Source organism: Ixodes scapularis, unplaced genomic scaffold (assembly GCF_016920785.2).
Source record: "Ixodes scapularis isolate PalLabHiFi unplaced genomic scaffold, ASM1692078v2 PGA_scaffold7__128_contigs__length_106722199, whole genome shotgun sequence".
Classification (NCBI taxonomy): domain Eukaryota; kingdom Metazoa; phylum Arthropoda; class Arachnida; order Ixodida; family Ixodidae; genus Ixodes; species Ixodes scapularis.
The window spans coordinates 80358448-80375772 of NW_024609882.1; the positions used below are offsets into that span (position 1 = coordinate 80358448).

Here is a 17325-nt window from a genome sequence, read left to right on the forward strand (position 1 = left end):
CCAAAATGTGTGTCGTGTACGGGAAAGGTAAGTAAATAAAAAAGGAACGGGCGATGAGCACGAAAGCGCGTGCCGTTATTGTTTGAGACGAAGTGTACAGTACACCAGCGCATTCAAGGAATAAACAAACTCGCGAGCTGCACGAAGGTACTTGCACGCCGTATTGACGCTGTGAAAGCATCGGTCGTGAATTGAGGCTGGTTTCTTTGCATATGGTTCATTCGTCACGAACGCTTAGATTAGCGTAATGCTTATGGAATATTGTGGCCGACGATAATCAGTAAGTCGTGAAGCGGCCATAGCCCAATTTACCAGCAATCGGAAAATTGACCCGCCAACATATTGTTTATTAACAACGCATCTAGAAAACTTCGGATGAGCGTACTAGAGGAGTGTTCAGCGAAAACTCGCAATCTCCATTTTCGTCCGTGGGGATTCTAGGTAAAGAAACGCAGAAAGCGTGGAAACAGGAGAGTACGTACCAGTCTGTGTTGCCGATACGGGCAGAGGACGCGATGTCGCTGAGCTGGGACTGAGAATCTTTCGGCTCCCCTTGTTCGCCAGCGTCTCTATGGTTCCTAGAACTCTTTGCTATCGGTTCAAAGGCATAAGGGACGACCTCGATATTTCTTGCCATCGTATGAGCACCAAGACCCGACATTTTCACACTCGCTGGCTGGCCGGCTGAGCAGAAGAGGTCCGTCCGTGACGTCACGGCAGTTTCAGCCAATGGCAGGGCGCGGGGCGTCCGGCGCTTGTTTTTCGGATTTTTCTTGCCTCTGTGAATATTTTCGGGCCAAATAGATGTTTTTTTCGAGTTCACTAGGCAAAACCACGTTGGAAGTCGCCTCTAACTCATATTTCTCAAGAACCTCCCCATCTTCCCTTTAAAGAGGCACTTCGAGGAGGTTTTAGGGATAAGAGAATAATACTCACGGGCAATGTGCCGATATCGAAATTTAACTAAAACTTTTAGAAACACATAATCCAGATATCAAAAAAAAAGTCCAGCCAGTCATGTCAGCCAACAATATTGTCAACAACATTTTTATTGTAAAATCCAAAAACTTCAGAAAGGTCAAAACCTTAAAAAAATAGTAATTAGTAAAAGCCTGTGGCCCGCCAAGGAGCTTCAGGGTAATCCTTTCCAGTGGTGTTTCTTTCAGCCCGATCGTGCGCTCAAGGAGAGCCAAGGTGGACTAGATCCCTGTTGCATATTGAATATCAAAAGTCCAATAGATCATGAGGCTGAAGCCATGGATGACGTCGCCAACATCCACCGACAGGTCCTCCACCTGGACTTGGACAGCTGCAGAATAGAAGACGTCCTCTGGTGAGAATAGGACCGTCGGATGAGTTTATCTTTCTCCTGGAACCTGCAATATAATAAAGTACCACAATTTAAAAAAAAGCATGCAAACATGGGTCATGATTATACGATGTATTATTTTTCATTTTTAGATATAATGGTCAGAGATTGCCTGCTTCCCTATGCTGTGTAAGTGCATAATTGTTCTTTTAATGTCACGTAATGATTTCGATGTTCGCTGCCATTAACTTTGCATAGACTCTTGAGGCTTTTCACGAAATGGTTACGTATCACAAGATGAAGTAAACTGGTAGTGTTTAAATTATTTTAACATAAATTTGACCATCATGTCCCCAGTACGCAGCGGGCAAATGGTTAGGTGATGCATATAATTCGAATATGAATTTGGCTCAATTTGACCCAATTAGTGCAACGCCAATTCTCGAAACGCCGCACAAGATGTGGTCATGTACTAAACTAAAAAAAAAACTGGGCCAGTTTAACTTGGTAATTTGTCAGGGATCATAAGGAACCCTGCTGGGCACGCGCAGGAAAAGGAAATATTGTCCTGCGCAGATCGCGTTTTCGATTTAAACAGTGTTATGAGCTGCGTCATTCGCTTGGAGCGTTCAGTGGATCAAAGTGATTAACCCACCGCGCATTCTGTGAGGACGTCGACACGGGTTTCGCTGTATCTTTGTGATGGGTAGGTTTTCTTGATCGGTTGCTTTAGCTAGTCTGCGGATGTTTGAGGAATAGCGAGGCGTCCTCCGTGAGCCCACCTTCTCCATGTGCAGTTCGAGGATCTGCTAGGACTTTGGCTCGAAAAATACAGTGAGGCTCTCATAGGGCATCGCATCACTGCGCTACTGAAATTCGTTGAGAATCTGTGAAAACAAAGACTATTGTCTAAAATTAATATTGCTCTTAGAAATAATTAGTATAGATTTGAAGAAGCGTGAAACGTTGAATATAGCAGATGTTAAGCATAGAAAACACTAGTACCCTAGTGAATAAAACAGCAACCTCTTCGCATACCCTCAAAGTTTTGAAGAGATCAACAATGACAGCCACTTCTTTGCCGTAATGCAAGTGGAAGTTATACGTGTCCCAGTAACGTTCAGCGCCTGGCGAGGGCCCGTTTAGCGCATAATCAAAGCAGTTCGCTATTGCCGGAAAATATGAAGGAAGCTCTTTGCCCTCGCGGCTCGAGTAATAAATTGGGAGTGTGAATGCCTTTTAGCTGATCTCAACTACACATCAAGTTTGATTTAAAATCCTGAATTTTATATTGCGCCGTTTATAACAATATTCAGCGAAAGCAAAATATGCCATTTTGATTTTTTTAATATATAATTCATGGTAATAAACGAAACCGATTAATAAATTAATTAATCGAATAAGAAAAAAATATTTAATCGTGCTAACATTTTTTTTTACCGACGTTTAGCCCTACTAGTAGCCAAGCGATTGAGATGCTTTGAAAGACTAATACATGAATGGTTTACTGAACTTCCCCTGAGAGGTCTTTCATTTTGTAGTCTTTTTATTTAAGTAAGAATTTTCTCGACAAGCCAATATCTATGTTAATATTACGGTATTTAACATTTGTCAACTTAAATAAATATTCCGGGAATATTCCTGCTTGCAACATGAGCTCGCCAATTTTGGCAAGCCGTTTATTATGCAATTTTTGTTTTCGAACACGAGTTATTTGACTATAACACCAGTCGACTGCAGACTATTCCGATGGCCTTAAATATAATTTTACGGAATCAGTACGCTTTAAGCAATTTTCACTAAAAGAAATATAAAGAGCCACATCTTACCTGAATCATCAGTCTCGTTGACAAGCTCCTTGAGGGCCGATTCTAAAAACGCTTGGCGTGCTCCTTTCTCTGTTCGACTGTCACCAACAACGATATTTTTTGTAGATGTCTTGTAAATCACGAACAAGTGACACTGGCGCACGCCGTTGAAGGCAGGACGGGAGGAGGAAGCAGTCGGATTGCTGGAGAGGAGAGGAGGGAACATCCCCTCCCTTTACCATTCCGCCTGCTGCGCCTTCCCCAGCGTACTTTTCCCTCGCCCTAAACTCTTAACCTCTAGTTGTTGCTTTTTTTTATTTCTTATAACATATTTTTTTTTGTTTTGTTTTGTTTTTACAACACTCCACTTCCACGTCGCCGGTAACGCCATACGGCCGGGTACGGGATGATACGGCTGTGAACCGGACTTTAGAGGAAAGTCGATGCTCATCCAAGGGCAGAAGGGAACAACAAACCTCTCGAGTCCGTCCTTCCCCTAGCTTAGCGAAATCGGGTTGGAGGACGTAAGGGATTATAAAGGAGCTGCCGGTGCTGGCGCACCTGCCTCTATTGTGAGCGTACGCTGGGAAAGCTTCAGCGAAAACATTTTAGAGCCTCGAGAGAAATCATTTTGACGTTAGTTTTCATAATTACTTAGTCTTCTTTAGGCCGCGCTCTGTATCCTCCATCGTGATTCTATGGGAGAGCAGAACAATTAATAAAACATTGACCAGATTTGTTCCGACGTTATGTATATTAAACCACGCCTTGTGTAAAAAGAAATATAGACAAAAAAGCTTTTGTCTTGAGAATCGAATATTTATGAAAGTTTTTAAAATTATTTTTAGCTTTAATTATTTATTACAAAAAATATTTTTGTAGAATTACTGAGTTACATCCCGGCCACTGCCCGTTTGGATTCGGATTATCATCGTACAGGATTACGATAAAGGGACCATAAAACCGCTTCCTACTATCGTCGGATACCTCCACTTTATAACCTATCAAACACTTATTAGCGTTTCTGGCCACGCACGAGTAGTCGCTAAAAAATGTTGAAAAAAACAACTTGCTCTTGCACTTTGAACAGAAAAAGCGGCCATGAGTTTTAGACTATGAGCTCTGTTGTCTGTTTTTTTCCATCTTATCCGTCCCAGGGTTTACAAATACAGCATGTTCTTTTCCAACCAGCTCGCCTGCTTTATGTATTTCTCGCAGATGATGTGCCGTGAATGATCATTACAGCAATGCCCAGCGGTTGTCAATGAACGGTGGACGCGCCGCACTCCGTACTCCGTACGCACTCCCCACTCCGTACATTTGGCTGTTCCTGCCGTCACTGCAGTGATTGGGCTGGAGCCAATATTTGAATGTCCCGGAAGGCATCGACTGTGGCTAAGCCTAAGTGCAGTGCCAACGCAGTGCTCAAATCCAACACATGAACCCCATTCAAATATCAGTCACGACAGTTCAGAAGGTATACCCGTGGTATATCAACATCGTAGTTTCCCGAAACTGCGTCAGCAAGCTTTGCGTAAGAGTGACTGCAAGAAAAGTTCGCTTGTACTTTTAAAACTATAGAAAAAAAACGCACAGTTCAGAGGCACTGTATGTGAGAATACAGTTCACATACGTCTGTCAGCATTCTTTTTGAAGTGCTTAATCTTTAAGTTCAGTATCGTTTCATGGCAAAATTTATTATTATTGCATGATGAACGTTAAGATCCCACGTTAGCTTCCGTACTGCGGTGGCAAAACTGTCCGTCTACAGTAGGGGCAGTTTCAATCCAGAACAACTTTTCACTTCCTAGACCTCCTCACAGAAAATATGTCCTATTGAGCTTGTGACATGTCAAATAGAGTGCATTGCAGCAAACACCCGAAAACATAAACTGAATTTTTCAGCTTAATCGCGGTGTTGTTTTTGTTTTGTTTTTGGAGCATGTGTTTCGAACATTCAATGAATGCGTGGGATTCCTAGATTGTTGTAAAACAAGCATCTGAATAGCCGGTCATCGCACTGAAGCGAAGTCTTCTAAAAATAATGGTGTAAAGCACGCCGAAAATATTACGTCATCCAAATTGTCCCCTTTCAGCGGACACAAAAGAAGCCTTGTTTCGTATCATGAACGCCGTGTAAATATTCTGATATTTCCCATCTCTTATGACAGCTTATACCACCAGAAATAATAGCCGAAGCTAAACTAGTAGAGACAGTGTATAAAACTCGCATGTAGCACACAATTAGATGATTTCATTTGTATTTCAACATGGTTGTTTATGGGGTCTTTTGAGTAGCAAAAAGAAAGTATGGGACGGCCCAGTACCTCAAATGAAATAACGATCAATATATTGCCCACAAGCAGTGCCCACGATGGACGGAGTGACGTTGATCGGCCGCTACAGGCTGCATCTCTCCCGAAAGCAGTTGTCAAAAAATGTGAGCTTGGCGCACTTCGGCCTTTATGCTGAGCAAGTGCTGGACAGATGCACGGTGCATGCTGCATTGTTCACACAGGCTGGAGGGCCCCTCGCGCGTTCCCCCCAGGCGACGGGAGAATACAAGTTTGAGCCGAACGCTTACTCAGCGGTCGGGTATGTCAGCCGAGCGCTGCGCCAGTTTTGTTGTCCCCATCAGTGTAGTTCTAAAGTAAGCCACTTGGGAAAATACCCGCATCATTATTTACCCACACGGTCATTATGTCGTGGTTGTAAACACATATGACCTCGAAATATCTTATCTGAGTCAAGAGGTGTCCTCACTAAACAGGACAGTCTCCAACTTCCGTCAGGATTTTTTTTTCTCTCCGCTGGTGCGTACGCAAAGCGGAACGACGTCCAGGGAGCACATTTGCATGCGCTCCCATGAAGCTTGAAGTCTTTCTGTGCCGACATTTTTTTTTACGCGAGACAGCAAATCCCAGTAAATATGACATGTAAAACTTTTTTTTTTTTTTGCTTCAGGAAGATGCTATCGCTTGAGAAGTTGTAGTAGATTGGTGTTTTATGGCGCAAAAGCAACATCGCTTGAGAGTTTTAGCGATTCAGGCAAATGTTATCTGTGCACAAATCCACCATTCTAGAAATAACTTTTGCAACCTGACCGAAAGCGAGGTTCGGGGTCTTTCAGGACGAAACAACACTCTCATTAGAAAGGAGAAGAAAGAAGCGTCCCAGAACGACCTCGGAGGCCAAAGATAGCCAACAATAAGCACAAAGGGATGTTGGGGGTCACTGCAGCTCAATAGAGTCAATGGAATCTAGCTTTCATAATCGAGGGAGTGCCCGCGCTCGCTTGAACACGTACTTATATATTTATCTCTTGCACCGGCGATTTTATAAAATGGTCCACTGTGGAATACACCCACAACTGTTGAAACCATTGCAATTTTTAATAATTAAAAATAATCATATTTTTTATCTTGGTTGCAACACCACAGCAAAGAGGTTGCCCGTTGTCGAAGCCAAACTTAGTGATGGGTTCCTAGTTAATGTGACAGAGATTATTCATAAGCAGCCTGCTCCCCGACTCGACGAGGAAGGGCGTTCTGTTAACGTTATAATATTGAACGGGACGCAGAAAAGACGCTGGGCGGACATGAACGCCAGAGAAGCTGGGAAAACTGAACTTGCGGGGCTCGGGCCTTTTGTTTCTCTTAAGGAATGCTCGCCTGCAGGCCACCTTCTATCGTCGAGGAGCGCCTTCTCTGTGCTGCATGCCGCGCCCCCACGTTGTAAGCCTTTTTCCTAGCCGTGACTCATCAAAAACTTAAAGAGACAAGCCCTAACAGACCCCGGAATCGTGAAACAAAAAATAAAAAACAGAACCATGCAGAAAAAAAAAAAGTAATGTTTTGCATTTTGGACACTTTATTCCCTAAAAATGGCCCCAACCACAACTTTAGAGTTGCTTGTGAACACGTTTAGCTATTTCAGAGGTCGTTGTATTGGTCTTGACATTCCTTTTATGCTCATTTAATCTGTCGTTAATGCGTCTTTGTGTTTGACCTACATACGTAGACCCTCAAGCTAGAGATATTTCATACACGACACTGTTCCTGCAGCAAACTGATTTTTCAAGATTAGCCTTTTGCACTAATTCGTACCCGCGTGGAATGGCGTCATCCTGTTCTACTTGAAAACCGAAATAGGCACAGGTATCTACACCAAAGTCATTCGCATAAAAACAGGCGCACAGGTTTAACCTGTTTGTCTGGGTTCTGTAAATAGTATTTTTAAGGTCGAGCCCCTTTCATCTTACCTTTTGTGTCTGAACGTGTGTGTGTGTTCGCATTCTTTCACCACAGCATCATAGGGAATGGTTTTGTGCGCCTCATGCAGATGGCGTCACGAAAACTCACCCAGATGTACCCAGATATCCGTCACACCGGCCGCCGCGCGTGGTTTAAAGACCCGAGATATTACCGTTTTTTGCTTTGCGTTTTACAAAACGAAATTGAGATATTTATAAAAAAAAATTGACGTGATTTTTATCCCTTTTTTAAAGATAAACGATCCGAAAATTACGAGCAACAAATTCCTTCAGTATTAAAATCATTGCATCGCCCCTTCAAATATTCTTGTTTTCGATCCACCACCCAACCCGTCTCACGTTGTATTGTTACCTCTATTCGGTCGGATCTCTCGTACAACAGGGACATAATAAACGAAAACGACCTAAACTCCGCTCTCAGTTTACAGCAGGGCTGTAAGCTTGTCGAAACTGGAACACACAAAATGTAACTTACGGAATGGCGTCTCGGCCCATCAGGCAGTGCGCCAGAGCCGTGCATGAAGCAGTCAAGAAACTTCTCAAACTGACAAAATGAAAAAAAAAGATGGCTCCCAGAAATTTTTACTCTAAATTATCCTAACGCGAACAGAAGGGTCATCATACCAAGTGAAAAATTCCGACGATGTCCTGACTCCCCAGCACTAGTAACTTCGGTTGAGCGAGTTAGGGCGCTGTGTAACAAAAACTTTGTGGAAAGTTGTGCCTCGAATGAGTATGTTCGCGGGCTTTCTATTTCGCAATTTATTTGTACGATATATAAAACGCGGCATAAATTTAATATTGGCTGACCTTTGAGAGTTCTCAAAGACGTTGTGCCGGCGGAACTTCAAATCTAGAATAAATATTGTCTGCACGCTTTCTCCGCGATTTTATTTTTGTGCTATATATTTCCTAAGTTAAAAGCTTTTCGGTCGCCAGCGCGTGGAGCTGACTAAATTGGTTGTCACCGGGCTGCACCTTTCAGTGTCTCCCACCGCTAAACAAATTAATGGCGAGATATTTTTGTTTTCGTTTTAGCTACCCAGTTTGTCTCACATTGGTTTGTGTCCTCTATCTTATCGGATCAGACCTGCGACAAAAACATTTGTATCAGAAGCGTAAACAAAACCAATCTAATCCTCCTTTGAGGGTTACATGGTTAATCGTAAGCTTGTAAAAACTCGAACTCGAAAAATGTAAGCCACGGCATGGTGTGTCGGTCTGTCGACCTAACGTCCCTGGATATTAAACGCAGTGAAAAAACATCGAGGGACTTTTTGTCGACCTAGAGTTCCTTTATAGCTACCTACGGTAGCAGAGTTGCGCATTCAGCCTCGGCGCGTGGCCGTAGCGCCGGCTTTCCCGCACGAGCTGGATGCTTTGCTCCTCACGTGACTAAATTTGGCGAATAGCGGCGCCGCCGCGCGCGCCGCCGCGCATGGAAAACAGGAGAGGAGGAAAAGGAGGCGGAAAGCAGGGAAACATACGCCGTTGCAAGAGAAACGTCGGCGGAGCGACCGTAAAGGTGGCTTTCTTGCACGCCAACGGATGCTTTGCTCCTCACGTGATGGATCTCGGCGAATAGCGGCCTGGCGGCGCGGGGAAAACAAAAGCGCAACTCTGGCTCCCTTAGGGAGCCTATACACGTTTGCAAGTCCGGCTTCAGGGCGCTGCCATCTTGCCTGCCTGGGGTGCGCTTGGACCAGTCATAATCCGATTACGAAGCCTTGCTAAGGCGCGGTAATCGGATTATGGCCGCTCCCAAGAGCGCACCCCACTGAGGAAGATGGCGGCGCCCTGAGACCGGACTTGCAAACGTGTATACAGGAACTCTATGTCGACCTGCCCGCCAGCGCCCTCCATGAAACAGTCAGGTAACTTCTCGAACTTGGAAGTAAATATTAAGACGTAAAAAAACAAAACGAAGAAAAAGGGGACGTCAACAATTTCAAAGAATCTATGAAGCAAAATAGAAAAAAAGAAGTAAAGTAAAAGCATAAACTCCAGGGTCGGATTTAACTTTCACAAGGCTATACACGTTTGCAAGTCCGGCTTCAGGGCGCTGCCATCTTGCCTGTCTGGGGTGCGCTTGGACCAGTCATAATCCGATTACGAAGCCTTGCTAAGGCGTCGTAATCGGATTATGGCCGCTCCCGAGAGCGCACCCCACTGAGGAAGATGGCGGCGCCCTGAGACCGGACTTGCAAACGTGTATACTCCGTTCCACCTTCAGTCTGAGCGCAGTGGACGCCACAGGCCATCCCAGCCGATCCAGCGCTGGTAGAAAATCGCGTGACCTGCCGGTTGGGCAGAGAGACACAGGGAGCTCAAGGTCACGTGACACTCTCTCCACGCTGGGTTGGCTGGAATTATTCCTAGCGTCCACTGCGCTCGGACTGAAGGTGAAACGGAGTATAGTCATCCACGTTCCCCCTTCGCAAAGGAAGCCTGGCCCGAGGGCAGGCTTCCCTTCCCATACTCCTCTCGAATCCCCAGGGGACTCTTGTAGCACCCCATTCTCTTTCCCCTTGCTCGCTCCTTCTATTTGAGAGAGGATATTCCTTCCGAAGGGGTCCTAGCGCACGCTGTGGGTGTTGTCACGCCGTCTAACTCCCTCGAACTCCCCTCATTTCTTAGAGTGTAGGGTGATGCCGTCTGATATAACACGATTGCCGAAATTTCGATAGCCTCAACGCGCAATAAGCACTTGCCTCAATTCACAGCAAAGCCGAAGGAGACGAGGTGCTCGAAGAGGAGCTGGATGTGCTGTATGTTTTTCTTGGCGGGTTAGCTCGCGATGAGCATAAGGTCGAGGTAGGCGAACACGAAGTCCAGATCTCGGGTCACTTTGTTGATGCAACACCGTAAAGTTTGGACTGTCTTTCTTAACTCAAATGGCATGTGCACGTACTCATAGAGACTGAATAACATTATAATTGACGGCCTGGGATACCCGAAGGACTCTACTGGTGTCTGATGCTACCGTTAAGCACATAGATCCTGCTGAAGATGGTCGTGTCTGGCAGGTTTCCGGTGAATTTCTGAATGTGCGGGAGGGGATACAGGTCGGGAACGATTTGGACGTTAAGTGCGCGTTAATACCCATATGACCGCCATTCACCAGCGACGGAAGAGGTCGAGGGGTGACGCCATTTGCTCCCAGACGCAATAATGATTTTCAGTTCCAAAATGTGATCGAATTTATGGAGGGCGACGGCGACTCGTTCGTTGTTGTGACGGTGAGGCTCAGCGAACGGGGGACTAGTCGTTCGGTCACGATATGATGAGTGAAGGAACGCAGGACCGTTTCGTCGAAGTTAGTAGTTCACGGTTGCTCAGAAAACTTGGTTAACCTTTGCTCGAACGCTGAACTAGGCGGCGCAAGACGTGCCTCCTGGGCTTATGCTTGGGCTTATGAGTCGCAGAGAAGAAACGACATTCTAAAACTTCCTTGCGTATTGTGTGCTAACAAAGGCGCTAAATTTAGCTCTAGCGTGCTCCAAATCGTGCAAGTTCACCAAAAGCCAGTTTTAGTAAACCGTACGCGAAGAAATTGCGGGTCGATAGTGTGCACGCGCAGAGCGCAATAGAAGGGCTAACATATTGCGTACGCACGCAACGCTGGAGATTTTGCGCTGCAGGCTAGCGGGCTTTGATGAAAGTTTTTGAGAGATATCGGGCTCAGCTACACACCAATTTCAAGATGGCGGTTAGCTCGACTGGTGCAGCAATGGCGACGTGGTATTCGCCAAATTCAGTGTTACGCGTAATTGCGTGATGTTCGGCTCCGAAATTCTTCCCGAGACCTGCTGTGGTCGAATCAGATCGTCGTGCCGCTGAAAGAGTGCCTCTTGAAATTATTCGCCACTCGCAAAATGTGTGAACTCTTCTATCAGTTCAACGCTAAGGCTCTTTGTGCAGTTCATCGCCGACGAACGAACGAACAGTAGGTCAATTTTTCTTCACGCGATAGAACTGATAAATGGTGCCGTCTTCACGGGACGATAGACAGAAGCTCCGTGATCGAATTTGGATGCGCACTCGTGCTCGTAGCCTCCGCACACCGCAGAAAAGCGCGCTTGACCAGGTAGCTGTGGCTTGGTTAAAGTTTAAGTAAAAAGTGTGGAAACATTTTCATTTTCAATATTTCTTTTGAGGAGCATGGGGAATTTTATGGTTCTGGCAAATTTATTCAAGAAGATGATGCGAGATGTTCACTCGGCAACGTAACGCACAAGTAAAACCGGTCCGAGCAGGTCATTTTTAGAATGCGCTATACCATTGCGTATTGCGTACGTAAGAGCCAGCAACGCTAAACAAAAATTGTCTAATACCTGTTCAGACTGCGTGCCCAAACAATGGCAGAGTGATATAATTGGTGCAGCTGACACTGGAAGGAGCGTACATTTTGAAAATAATCTATGCCGATTGCGTTGGCCATACTGGGTGCTTCTGCGAAGATTTACAAGCATTCCTAAATGTAGAACGTTTTATACAACAATAATCTCTGCTTGGTAACGTACTTCCGGCAACTGCAGACGGCAGAAATTGCAAAAAAAACAAAAAAACAGTAATTACCACAATGAAAAGTAAGATTAGCTCATTAGCTTTTTAATTGGTGAAAATAGGCAAACAGTTTTAAATACTAACTTGCTGAGCGTCATTGAAAGCCACTGTAACAGTTGAGTGTAGGACGACTGTAATCACTTGGGACGCGCGGGGATGCGCTATAAAGTCGTATTTATGCATCACCGGTCTGACGCTTGAGGCACGAGTAATAAATTTAGCGCACCCTCAGGCTTACCACGTGCTTCAAGTCGTCTTAAATTTCACTTATTTAACAGCTTCCGATTATGCTCAGCGAGGTCCTAGTAGGAACCATATGTTTATTTTCAGAGCTTGAAAATTTAATTTTTGTAATTCAGATATATTCTTGTTTGGTGTGTTCTTACAATCCTTTACGTTCATCGCGGCTGAAAGTCTGTTACCGGAAAGAGTTTATTTATATCTAGAATAGCCTTGTATATTTAAGGATTTTTGGAAGACTTCCCAGAAAAAACGATATATATATTAAATCAACTATGTTACGTCACGGCGCGGTGGTGGCGCGTCGGGCGCACTTGCGGTCTTCGCTTGTGGCCTGAAGTCACCAAGCGGCAGGTATTTTCGTGTGTTGTTTTAGAAGAAACCAGACAAAAACCTGCCTTCTCGTCAAAACGACTTTGCTAGGGCTACATTAAAAGTGTCGGGAAAGGTTTGTAGGTTAGTTTTAATGCGTTTTCCACCTGTTCGGTTTGTCGTAGGACGTGGACAGTGACCGCAAAAAGGAAAACCAGACGCCTTGTGAACAAGATTGCTTGTGCGGGAAGCACTGCGGGTTGAATGTAGGGATGTTTCTGGTTGTCAGCATTATTTGTTTCCTTCCGAAATGAACGCAAAGAAACCATCAAGTTATACTGACCACCAGCACACTCTGTTTAGTGCGTCTTCAAGCTTAAACGGCCGCCTGATCGTTCGTACTGTCGTCTGCTCGCTGAAACGACAGCGGTTCGTAGATGAAACGCGGACCCGTTAAATGATATAAGAAGCAAGTGCAGACCTCAAAAGACTTCTACACTGTTAGCGAAAATGTAATATTTCGCCTGTTTACACCCCATTTTCACTCGTTAGCACATTTTTACACGCTCTGCTAGGGATAAATCGTCAAAAAATTACTTGGGGTAGTAAAAATTGGTGTTTCGGTTTCGGTTTACACGACTAGGCGTGTAAGCAACACTGAAAACACCCCAGCCCAACACCCCAAAACGTCGAGCGCCCTGTTGCTTCTGCCTTGAAGCGGTACGGCGGACGTAGCAGCCGAAGGTGAGTGTTTGATTTTTTTTATCAAGTTTGTATAGAATGTAGCACGTCTCAGATTTTTATTACATGACATTCAAGAACGTTAGATTTGCTTTGAGCAAGCCGGCTCAGGCGTTAAGCCCGATTCACACAACCGGCGTTTAGCCACCCCGTCGATTGGAAACGACTCGACTGTTCGCCGGTTCTTTTGCGCGAGCTTTCGCTCGGGCGCTGTGAACCCTATGAACTGTGGTGCTCAAAGCTAGCACAATTAGGCACGGATAGCGTCCCGGTGGAAGCTGCAGAGAGCGGAAACCGAAGACACCGTCGCATAAGAGTGGCGAAGCCGCGATCCTGCGCTGATCGTTGTCCCGCCGCTCTCTCCGGCAATATCGACACTTCGCTGCTGGGTGTCCCGTATTTCGACGTTTTAGAGAAACTTGGCATTGACAAGCGCGAGGAGTCTCTATATCGTTTTCTCCGTCGCCTGCATGGAGGAAACACGGTGGCGATAGAAACATATGCTCATGCAGTCAGTCAACTTGGACAATCCCCCTGTTCCCTCAATCCTATCGCATTCTTTGACTGCGTTTGTGACAACAACATTTCCCCAGTGTGAAAGCTTTCAGTCACAACGGGTTACAAACTGGGTTGTGCATTGCATGTAGCTCTGAGGGAATTCTTCGCCGGAGACACCAGCACATTAGTTTCATTGGTAAGGTGACCGGCCACTAACGTGTTTGGCAAATGAAGCGATCACGGGTAAGTAGAAATGCAAACAATGTTGAATGAATATTAAGGTGGTTGTAGCCAGAGCCTGCCAGTTGAAATCAACCTTTAAAAATATAGTCTGCGGTAACTTCTTTTTGCACTTAGGATTGCAATTTTAAACATAAAGCCACTCCACATAGCTGTTGAAAATCGAGTAAACAAGAGCAGTCATCGCCCCCGGCTCGGATGAGCGAAGCCTTAGCTTGATGAAAAGAATGGCGGTCTATACTTCTTGGTTGTTTCAATCACAACCTCGCACAGCTGAACAGACAAACAAATCAAGAAAATATATCCCGCGCTGGCTTGCAAATCACAGCACACAAGCACGGTACATAGCAGAGCAGAAAACACTGGCAATGAGCACACGGAGGCATGCAGCTTCCTTTCTTTTTCCCTCGGCGAATGATTGGTTTGCTGCAGCATTCCGTAAGCACGTCGACATTCAAAAGTGGAGCCTGATCTGTCTTGCAGTGCCTTGCGGAACGGCAAGTATCGCCCACCATTCCACAAGGCACTGCAGGACTCGCAAATGTGTGAACAGTGGTTTGCAATAAAGGCCATGATCGGGCAGCAGGTGCCCATCTAAAGACATTTAATATTGATTGGCATTGAACTAACCTTTGGGCTTCATCACGTAGCAAGCATGGGTGAGGTATAATTCAAGAACATTTAATGTTCGACGAGTTTAATACGTTGTGGTGCTTTCCCATCTGTTTCGGTGTCACGGAGTGGGGTTCAAATTAATAAAAATAATTCAATGATCCACTCTGAGAATAAACGAGAAATTACGGGAAAAGAACAAGAGAGCTAAGTTCGACCATTGACTAGCGCTAGGTCCACGCCTGGTGTATAATCAGTAGAGAAAGACGATGACACAGGGAGGATAAGCAAACAAAAGATTAGATTTAATAAAGTGAAAAACTAAGCTGTACACGGCAATAGAGCACTCAACACAAACCACACTCCAGCTCAAAGCTATGGAGCCCTGCGAGCCAGAAACTAATACTAAAAAGACTCGACGCTCATAAAACCGGAATAAGCCAACAAAACAGTGACGAAAACCCGACACTAACAACGAGAGCAAACCGAGATGGAGCTCGAACGTTACCGCTACACACATGGGATAATCCCCCAAAACAGTCGCGACAGAAAGTAGCACTGTGTAAAAATCTTCCCAACATTCAACAATTCGTACTTCAGAGCCAGAGAATGCAGTAGACAAGTCCTAGAAAACCAGGCTTAGCTTTCCGGTAGGTGCCGAGTCCAGAGCAGTCCGTAGTCTGGAGTTGTCGGCCGAAGAACGGCGTCTCGAAGTCCAGCGATCCAATTAGAGGCTTGATGAGGTCGACACCGCGCACCACACAGCCACACACGCTTCAGCACAACAAACTCAAACACTTGTCCGACAGGCAGGGCAGAAGCCAAAAATTGCACGTTCCAAGACTCATCTGCAGGGAGTAACCGCGTTGAGTAGCGACCCGGCCAGCTCTGGGGTTGGACTACCTTCTTTGTTCCCGAACCCTCTTTTATAGGCTCTTCTACCGACCAACCTCCCGTTTCCCCGCCTTTCGGGTCAGTCAACTTTCAAGAAAAACAAAGCTACACAGCAACGACCCAAATGGCAAAACCTATTACATTTTTCAGACAACCAAACATATGTGCCCATCCATTCCCCCGTACGAGTCCAAAAACATCAATTATCGCCGATACATAGAACACGACAGGCGGCAGACTGAGCAAAGCCGCCGCCTTCAGAAAGCGCGCTAGCCAGCGTAAAAGCGCCCCTGCATGTCAAATCGGCACCATACGCGAGCCAGCATACGCACCCCTCCGTCCGCGAGGTCAAAGCCACGAACTGTGACCTGGGATGATCTACGTCGCTTGTTAACAAAAACCCATTCAGCAAACGAGCAAATTCGTTGGGGACTTAGAAAGGAACTACGACGGGACGAACTGAGATTAAAAGTGGCACCACACTCCCCCTTTTTGACCGTACCAACACTTAAAGTGGTCCAAAAAAAAGATCATAAAAGTATTTAAAAAAATGAAGAGAAGCCTGAATTTGTGACACCCGGTTTCTCCATCCTGTGTTTTTTTTGTGCTTTTTTTATTACGAAGCGAGACATTATTCCAGCCGTAGGCACCAGATGTAATTCCCGTCTGCGATCATAAGATTATAGGATCCTAACTGCCGGCAGCTAAGTGTCGATTACATCCGGCTTGTGCACACAGTGCAACATCTTTTGCTATTCAGCCGATCATCACTTTACAGCCTGGGTATCTGTTCTTGTAAACGACAGTAGTGCTACATGTTAAACGGCTCTAAAGCGATAGAGCAAACTCACATCTCATTATCTTTTAGCTGAATAAACTGTTTGTTTGGTTATGCTTGTTATCCAATTTTTGTTTTAAATTTAGTTTTCTCATATAAACACCTTACATTATAGAAAAAAAAATCTTTTTATAGTACGGAGGTGTCCATATTAAGATGACATGACTGTATCATCTTTGAAACTAGTTTGCCACAGCCAGTGTTATAATATGTATTGATTTTTTATGCAGTGCCTGCCTTTCCTTGCCCCTTGTGAGGACGACTGAGAAAGCGACTTTGCGCCACAACGACGGATGGCAAGTGTCCCAAGTGTCGTCACCTATAGTGGTCATGTGCTATGTGTTCGCAGCATTGTAAGCCGACCGTGGAGCACTTTCAAAAGGGAACTTTCGCCATGTGCACAGTATGGCCGTGTACAATACGGGGCACGTACAGTCAGAAGAATTATGAGAGGGAACATGCGGGCGCGTGTCACTTGGTACAGGCAGAGCAGCCTAGCAAGTGTCATGCTTGTGCACTGAGGGGCCCTGGTTTGAAGAGCCGAGGCAGAAGTTTCAGCGGCGGTGTCACCGCCCTGGCGGCTTGTCGCCGAAGCAGAAACGGGGTTAGCTAGCTTTGCTCGTGGCTGGCTTTGTGTAGTGTGTGTAGACCGGGAACGTAGGCTTATGAACTTCGGCAACAAGAATACTACACGGCTTTGGTGTTTTGGTACGAGCAACAAACTTGACACTATCTGCTACGACTAGCTACGACCACCCACCGCAGCGGTGAAGGCATCCAAGAAGCAGAACCTGTGTATTACGCCGTTGCCGTAACCCAACAGTGCTCATTTGTCATGGAGGGCTTTCCGCCCAGAGACTTTGCTCTTCACTGAGTGTTATTTCCCGTGTTTCTCTTTGTGTGCGCAGTGGCTGGACGGGCCTCATACAGCAGTTCTTCAGTCTCAAAGGTGACTAAAAGTTGAGGGTGGATGGACTTGCAGCAATCCCCTCGG

The 17325-nt window shown here is 45.5% G+C and overlaps 1 protein-coding gene across 1 annotated transcript in view; it reads right to left on the reverse strand.

The window, feature by feature from the left end:
• The window catches only part of LOC121833174, a 139040-nt gene that overhangs the window by 1154 nt on the left and 120561 nt on the right, over positions 1-17325 (reverse strand). The gene's annotated exons all lie outside the window — the stretch shown is intronic.